Source organism: Xenopus tropicalis, chromosome 10 (assembly GCF_000004195.4).
Source record: "Xenopus tropicalis strain Nigerian chromosome 10, UCB_Xtro_10.0, whole genome shotgun sequence".
Lineage (NCBI taxonomy): Eukaryota > Metazoa > Chordata > Amphibia > Anura > Pipidae > Xenopus > Xenopus tropicalis.
In genome coordinates, this window is record NC_030686.2 from 27,261,299 (window position 1) to 27,268,914 (window position 7,616).

Here is a 7,616-nt window from a genome sequence, read left to right on the forward strand (position 1 = left end):
TTGGTAAAGAATAAAAATGTAAAAACGCTTTTCTTGAGTGTTGGTTGGCAACTGTGCCTGAAGCCGGCTAAGCTCTCAATATAGGATGTGTAACACTTGTTTGGCTATAATATGGCAAAACCCAGGCTAGTAATAGGTATAGAGCAGGGATCCCCAACCTTTTTTTACCTGTGAGCAACATTTCAATGAAAAAGGGTGGGGAGCAACACAAGCACAAAATCTTTCCAAGTAGGTGACCAATAAGGACTTAGATTGGTCAACTGGTAGCCCAATGTGGTATGGCAGACTATTATAGGTACTGTTTAGCAGTACAGATAGCCTTTATGCCTCCAAATAAGAAATTCAAAAATGGGCACCTACTTTGAGGCCACTGGGAGCAACATCAAAGGGGTTGGGGAGCAACATTTTGCTCAGGAGCCACTGGTTGGGGATCACTGGTATAGAGCATGTGTTACATGCTACCCTAATACACAGGAGTGGGCCTCCGCTATGTGGGAGGTATTAATGGAGCTGAGGGTGTAGTTGAACTACAACTAGATAAGCTTGTGTGGTGCAAATAGGATAATGGACGCCAGAAAGTTTCTTGGTGATGAACTATAGTACAAGTTTATTGGACAAAGCACAAGTTGAATAGTGCAGCAGGGTATATACTCACAGTCACAGCAGTATAGAAATTGGTCACAATGGAAAGTAGCAGAGGTGACACTCAAGGAACAGTATAACCCACTTGAAGGATGTACAGAGTATTAGCTGGATACCTGAGATGAAGACCTTTCAGTAGGGAGTGTTCCAGTCGACTATGGTCCAGGGGCGAGCACCTAACCTGGTACCTGCGTCTAACCGGTCCCTTAAAGAACGACAACAGAGCCGGGGTAGGCTAAACCCTTTACAAACTCCTTGATGGGGCTATAGACTGCCCTTACTAAATAAACTATCTATGCTCACCACTCCTAGAGGGTGCTATTAGTAAGACTGACTGTTCTGACTTTACCTCGTTCACGGGGCCCTGTCCCCGACTTATCACTAGGGTATGAGGTCCCCTAGGGCACAAAATGGCTTCTGGGCCTATGTCCGGTCCAGGCTCAATTGGAGCTCTGCCCAGGACACAGCATGCAGCCAAAAGAGGAAGACACTCCTCCTTGCAAGACACTATATAGTCTGCAGGGGAGTGGTCAACCTGGGCTAAACCTATTAGGAGTAGCTTAATAACTGTAATCTGAGTGTAAAGGGCTCTGCCCTATAACAGTACAGATACGAATAGATAGGGAAGTAAAGCCATAGGGAGCTTAACCCTATGGGTCCCTACAGATGTTTATATTTTCTGCTAGACTTGTGCCTAGAAACTAAAAAAGGCCATTTTTCCTGGTTGCCAACATTAGCTGCTGCCGTCAGAGTTTTTGTTTTGCAAACCAGGGCCATATTAAATTAATGAATCTTTTTAGCTTATTTTGTATTTTGAGGGTATCAGAGTTTTCTTAAGAAGGGCAAGATTTTTTACACAATGGTTCATTTAGGAGAGTAAAAAGTAACTAAAAGTAATCAAGTTTTTTGGCCAATCTTTTACTGTGCCATGAGAGGGTCCTGTGGTTGGCGCCTTTGCTGGTTTTTGTAACCCTACAAAGCAGTGTGCCATGATGTCTGCCATACGTTGCGGATCTCATAATCCAAACCATTGACACGTTTCTTGCCACATGACATAAGTGACAAGGTTATTGGGGTTTCTGCCTGGTTTTCAGAATGTTGAGAACCAGGCAGAAGGTTTTGACCCAGACAGCACCTTGAAAAACCAGGTTGTCCCAAGTTAAAGGAATAGTAACACCATAAAATGAAAGTGTATAAAAGTAATTAAAATATCATGTACTGTTGCTCTGCACTGGTAAAAGTTGTGTATTTGCTTCAGAAGGCTACTATAGTTTATATAAATACTCTGCTGTGTAGCCCCGGGGGCAGCCATTCAATGTAGAAAAGGCACAGGCAAATAGCAGATAACAGATAGAACACTATTATATTCTACAGAACTTATCTGTTATCGGCTATGTAACCTGTGCCTTTTCTCCTTTTTTCAAGCTTGAATGGCTGCCCCTGTGGCTACACAGCAGCTTATTATATAAACTATAGTAGTGTTACTGTAGAAAACACCGGATTTACCAGTGCAGGGCAACAGTACGTTATATTTTAATTACTTTAAAGCTCTTTCAATTTTTCGTGTTACTGTTCCTTTAAAACTGGACAGGTGGCAATCCTAAAGGGTCCCAATATTTTTGTGCAAACAAGGGGAAGATTTTTTACAATTCAAGGACAGAATAGGGCGTCATTTATGTGAAGACAATAAGTGAAATTAATCAAAAGGGTTTTTTTTTACTATTTTTCCTCTCTGGTCCTAAATCTGATTTTGCTCTTTTTTATGGAGGGGTTATACCACACCAGCTGTCACCCAGGACAGACTTTGTTATTTTGAGTTTCAGTTCAGTGTTGTATGTGAATATTATGACAATCATTTTCACAACTTAGGGACAATGCATGGGCTAATTTGGGAGACTCTAATGGGAACCAACATTTGAAAGCATTTTTTTTTTATGGTGGTGTAGGAGGCTCCCAGACATTTTTACTAGTTGCCAACAGTACCTGCCACCATCAGAGTCTCTTCTCCTAATTTGACCAAAAAGGAAAGCGTTTTTATGCAAACTAGGGCTATGTAAACTTAAGGAATCTGTTTTTTGTTGTTTTTTTTACACAAGGCTTGTTTACCAAAAGTAATCTTTTACACTTCGTTTCCTCTGGTCCTAACTCTAATGTGTGGGTGCACATCACAAAGTTCTGGGGCCCCAAAATGGGCATCAGTGAAGACCGGTGCTGTCAGACTTTAATGTTGAGTATCAGTCTAGTGTTTTATATGAAGACTAGGACAATATTTTTCACACTGCTGGGGTAACACATGGCTAATTCAATTTTTTTTATGCTTTGGGAAAACATGTTTTTCCAAAATGTATTGGTTAATAGGGCTTCCCCAGCAGAATCCTGCATTAAAATCAGTTTTAAAATTTTGAAATTTCACATGGGGCTAGCCATTTGCAACCAAAAAAACTTTGTACGGAGCAACATCCACACTGCTGTTTAAAAAATCATTCTTACTTTATTCAATCTCCTTAAAAGCATATTGTGCTTATACAAAAAAAGACCATACGCTTGACGTGTTTCGTGGTATCACACCACTTTCTCAAAAGCTGCATCCTTTCACCGCTCATAGGTGTCAATATCGTGCCTTGCCTTCCATTCATAAGGACAGTCTATAGGGAGGTCAGGCAGGGTGGATCATGCTGCCCTGCCTTGACATACAGCCAGGCGGTGTGGTGGACGGCTGGTACACCCACGAAATGGCTTACAATAGGGCAATCCATAGGCATGGCATCATAATGACACATAGCGAGCGATGGGCCCCTTACAGCTTTTCTTTTTACCCACCCCTCCTTTATACAGGTGGCCCCCCTCTACCAGCACTCTTTCTCCCCTCCCCCCGCCACAACCCATTAACAAAATTCTTTATTCTTCCGCATTCTCTATCTTCATCTCCATGCGCTCCCCTCACATTGTCCCATCATGTATTTCACTAAACTTAAACCTGCTGTTGCAATTGCATCTGCAATGTTCTCTCGTTAGGGTTCCATTCCACCGGTGGGCATGGCTCTCTACCCCCCAGGTGCCAAGGTGACCAATGGGCTAATGCATGGGTCCCCCCCATATTGCATTGTTTTAAGAGACATGGTTATTTCCCCTTCCGTTTTGCACAGATGGCGTTCGGTTGTATGGCAGCTCCAGCAAAGTTCCGTACTGGCGTGTCATACTTGGGCAGGGCCTGCAGATAGAGGCCCCGGTCACTGGTGGGCTAATGCACAGGGGTTCTCCCGTATTGCATTGTTTTAAGCCACGGCTTCATTTTGCACAGGCTCTGATTGGCTGTATGGCAGCCACAGGCAGATTCTCAATAAGGCTAGGGGAGACTAATCCTCCCTAAAGCTGCTTGGCACCTTGAAAAAAAAACAAGGTACTATATACACAGGCACTATACGCAAGTACGCAGAATGGCCTATTCCTAGCAACTCAGCAAAGGGTCTTCCTAATTCATTTGTTTTTTTTATAGTTCTTGAATTATTTGCCTTTCTTTTCTGCCTCTTTGCAGCTTTCAAATGCGAGGCTACAATTTCATTACTATTGTCATTTTTTATTACTTAATTTTCCATGCAGGCCTCTTAACTATTGATATTCCCATCTCTTGTTTAAACCACTACCTGGTTGCTAGGGTAAAATGCCCTAGCAACCAGATTGCTGCTGAAATACCAAATGGAGAGCTGCTGAACAAAAAGCTAAATAACTGAAAAACCATTAAAAATAAAAGAGAATGGGGTGCTATGACTTTTCTGAGGGGTGGTCGGTTAATTGCCCCAGCAGGGGGCAATTAACTAGCGTTTGTCGTAGACCCATGAATGAGGTGCCAAACCGTGCGGCTGATTCGGGAATGGGGTTCTATGACTTTTCTAGGGGCGGGCGGTGAATTGCCCCAGCAGGGGTGGGAGGTTAATTGCCCTAGCAGGGGGCAATTAACCACCTTTTGTCTTAGACCCATGAATGAGGTGTTTCCAGGTTTCAAAGACTGTGCTTGGTACTATGGCAGCTCCAGCACAGTTCCCATATATCAATAAATACAAGGCCGCCAAAGCTGCCATAGTGCGGGTGGTAAATAGCTGGGGCTTGCAGGGAGAGGTCAAGGTTTGGGCCGATTTCGGGGCGCCGGCATTTTTGGAAGGTGAAGGTGTGGGTCATTGGCATTACCTTGCATGCAGGGGAAACATACTTCTACGCCGCTGGCGTAGCGATGAGAGATGCAAAGCACTCTGACAGGAAAGTGGGCTATTTAGTACTTGAAGTGAGTTGGGGCCTCTACATGTCAGATACTTTGGTGATCCTATGCACAATGGGCATGAAACTGTTTGGGGGACCCCTGGCATCTATATATAGAATGTTGCTGCCTATTGATATGTAGGAGAGGAGATGCTAGAAAGTGGAAGCTTTGAGGGGATTTTAAGGTATTTCATTAAAAAATGCTACCTTTTGGAAAAGCTTTGCGACTCAGAAGCTGAGTAGAAAGAGTAGAAAGACGCGGTTACCCATTTTGGAATGGCTCAAATGTGTACTTTCCAAAAACATATGACTTACTTGGGTGAGCGTACTGGTTTTGAACCTTCACCTCACATAAAGTGCTGTAAAAGTGACACAGTAGCTGAAAGGATAGATCGTTTGGGGTATAATTATCTAGGGGCCCCTTCAATCCAAACACTTAGGTAAGCCTAAGTATGCCAAAGTCATGGATATCTCCCAATTTAGCAAAGCTTTGCGGCGGACATGGGTATCCTTCCTGGAATCGGGGGCATGTGCGCTTTCCAAAAACACGTGGCTTTTTGGGGTACACTTTTCTTTGTTTGTTTTTTACGCCACATTCAGTGCTTCAAATGTGTTGATTTTTACCTTAGATTAAATGACAGAAATGATGGATGGTTTGGGGTATGCATATCTAAATTCCCAGATCCCTGCTTGCTTCTCTGAGATATGGTGCTGGCAGCCAACAGCAGTGTGAAGCCTACAGTGACATCACTGAAATCTCTCTCCCCTTCCTGTAGGTGCCAGCGGCAGCCTTCCTATTCTCTGAGCATGTGTGTAACTTGATCCTGTCTCCTGTTCTGAGCTACACATGCCCCCCAGCCAATCAGAAGTGGATCTGGCAGAGGGGAGGGAATGAAACACATGTGCAGTATGAAGCAAGGAGGGAAAGGAAGGGAGAATACCTTTTTAGAGATGGCTGCCTGTTCTAGAAAATGTGAAGTAAGTGTGAGTGAGTAAATATTTGATTAGGTGAGCCAAAAGTGTGGCGTTTTTACTAAACCATAGGAGGACTATTGGGCAGTATGCTTTTTACATTTTGACTTGCATTCTCCTTTAATCCTTTTTTTCCCCCCGTCTCCCCTCATTCCCACCATTTTTAAGGAAATCACAGCACTTACTAATGAACTTCTTTATTTATGATTGTGACATGATTTTCAGTACGTATGCTGTTGGTGTCCTTTTTCGTTTTATATTGCTTACATTCATAATGAATTGTTCCATTGTGACCCATGATGGTCAAGTGGTTTTTTATTTAACAAACTAATTAGCAACTGTTGGTATTTATCCTTTTAATCTTATGAAATAAAAGTTAAGTTTTACGGCATAAAAAAAAAAAAAACCTGTTTCTTTGTTGATCCACTATAGAATGATTACAGCATTTTTACAGTGTACAGCGATTTTAGATGAAAATATATATAAAATGTGTATCTCGCAAGGCTCCAACTCTTGGTAGCATACTTTCACCAAATGAGGTTAATTCAGTAACAAGATCAATCTAGTTGGTTTTGGGAGTGTAGGAACCTTTCCTTGTGGATCTAGAATATGCAAAACCATTTCAGGTGCAGATTTTAGATCCAATGTAACACATAAAACGTACAAAATAAAATATTATGGTCATTTTAATACCAGGGGAGTTGTATATTTATTAAAGTGCTTAAATTGTCAGAAACAATATGTTGGCAGTACGAAACATTCTCTAAAAGCCGAATAAGAGAGCCTATACTCAGCAATACGTATTCTTAACTTGCGAGGAGTTTTTGGATTTTTGAATTAAAGGAACAGTAACTCCAAAAAATGAAAGAGCTTTAAAGTAATAAAAATATAATGCACTGTTGCCCTGCACTGGTAAAACCGGTGTGTTTGCTACAGTAACACTACTATAATTTATATAATAAGCTGCTGTGTAGCCACGGGGGCAGCCATTCAAGCTGGAAAAAAGGAGAAAAGGCACAGGTTACATAGCAGATAACAGATAAGCTCTGTAGAATACAATAGTGTTTTACCTGTTATCTGCTATGTGCCTGTGCCTTTTCTCCTTTGAATGGCTGCCTCCATGGCTACATAGTAGCTTATTTATATAAATTATAGTAGACTTTCTGAAGTAAACACACAACTTTTACCAGTGCAGGGCAGCAGCACATTATATTTTAGTTACTTTTATACACTTTAATTTTTTGGTGTTACTGTTCCTTTAAGTACTTGTAGTCCCCTGGGCCTAAATTCCAGATGGGATATCAACTATTTTGTGTGATATACAGTTAGGCAGTTTATTCCAAACATCTACTTCATCCATATGAGTATATTATTTTTGGTCCATTTCAAATGGGCATTCTGCAATTAAGTGCCCAGACTTATGGTGATTACTATTTACTTATTCTTTATTATTTTCTGTTTGGTCCCAATGATGTTTATTCTATTGTTTTTAAGTATATTGATATTTTGTACTTAGATAGCAATGTTTACTTATGCTTAATGCTGATTTTAACTAAGGAATAAAGGATTGTTTTCTTAGAGAAGTGCGGATTTTTCTCACAAGTAACACCTGACTCTATGAGATGCAGGACACCTTAGTAATCCTATCACAGTTACCAAGCAACATTCACAACTAATTCGCTAAAGAGTTACAATGCACTACTGTAATGGGATCAGTAGAAGAGTTTATATGCTGAGGACTTCCCGTA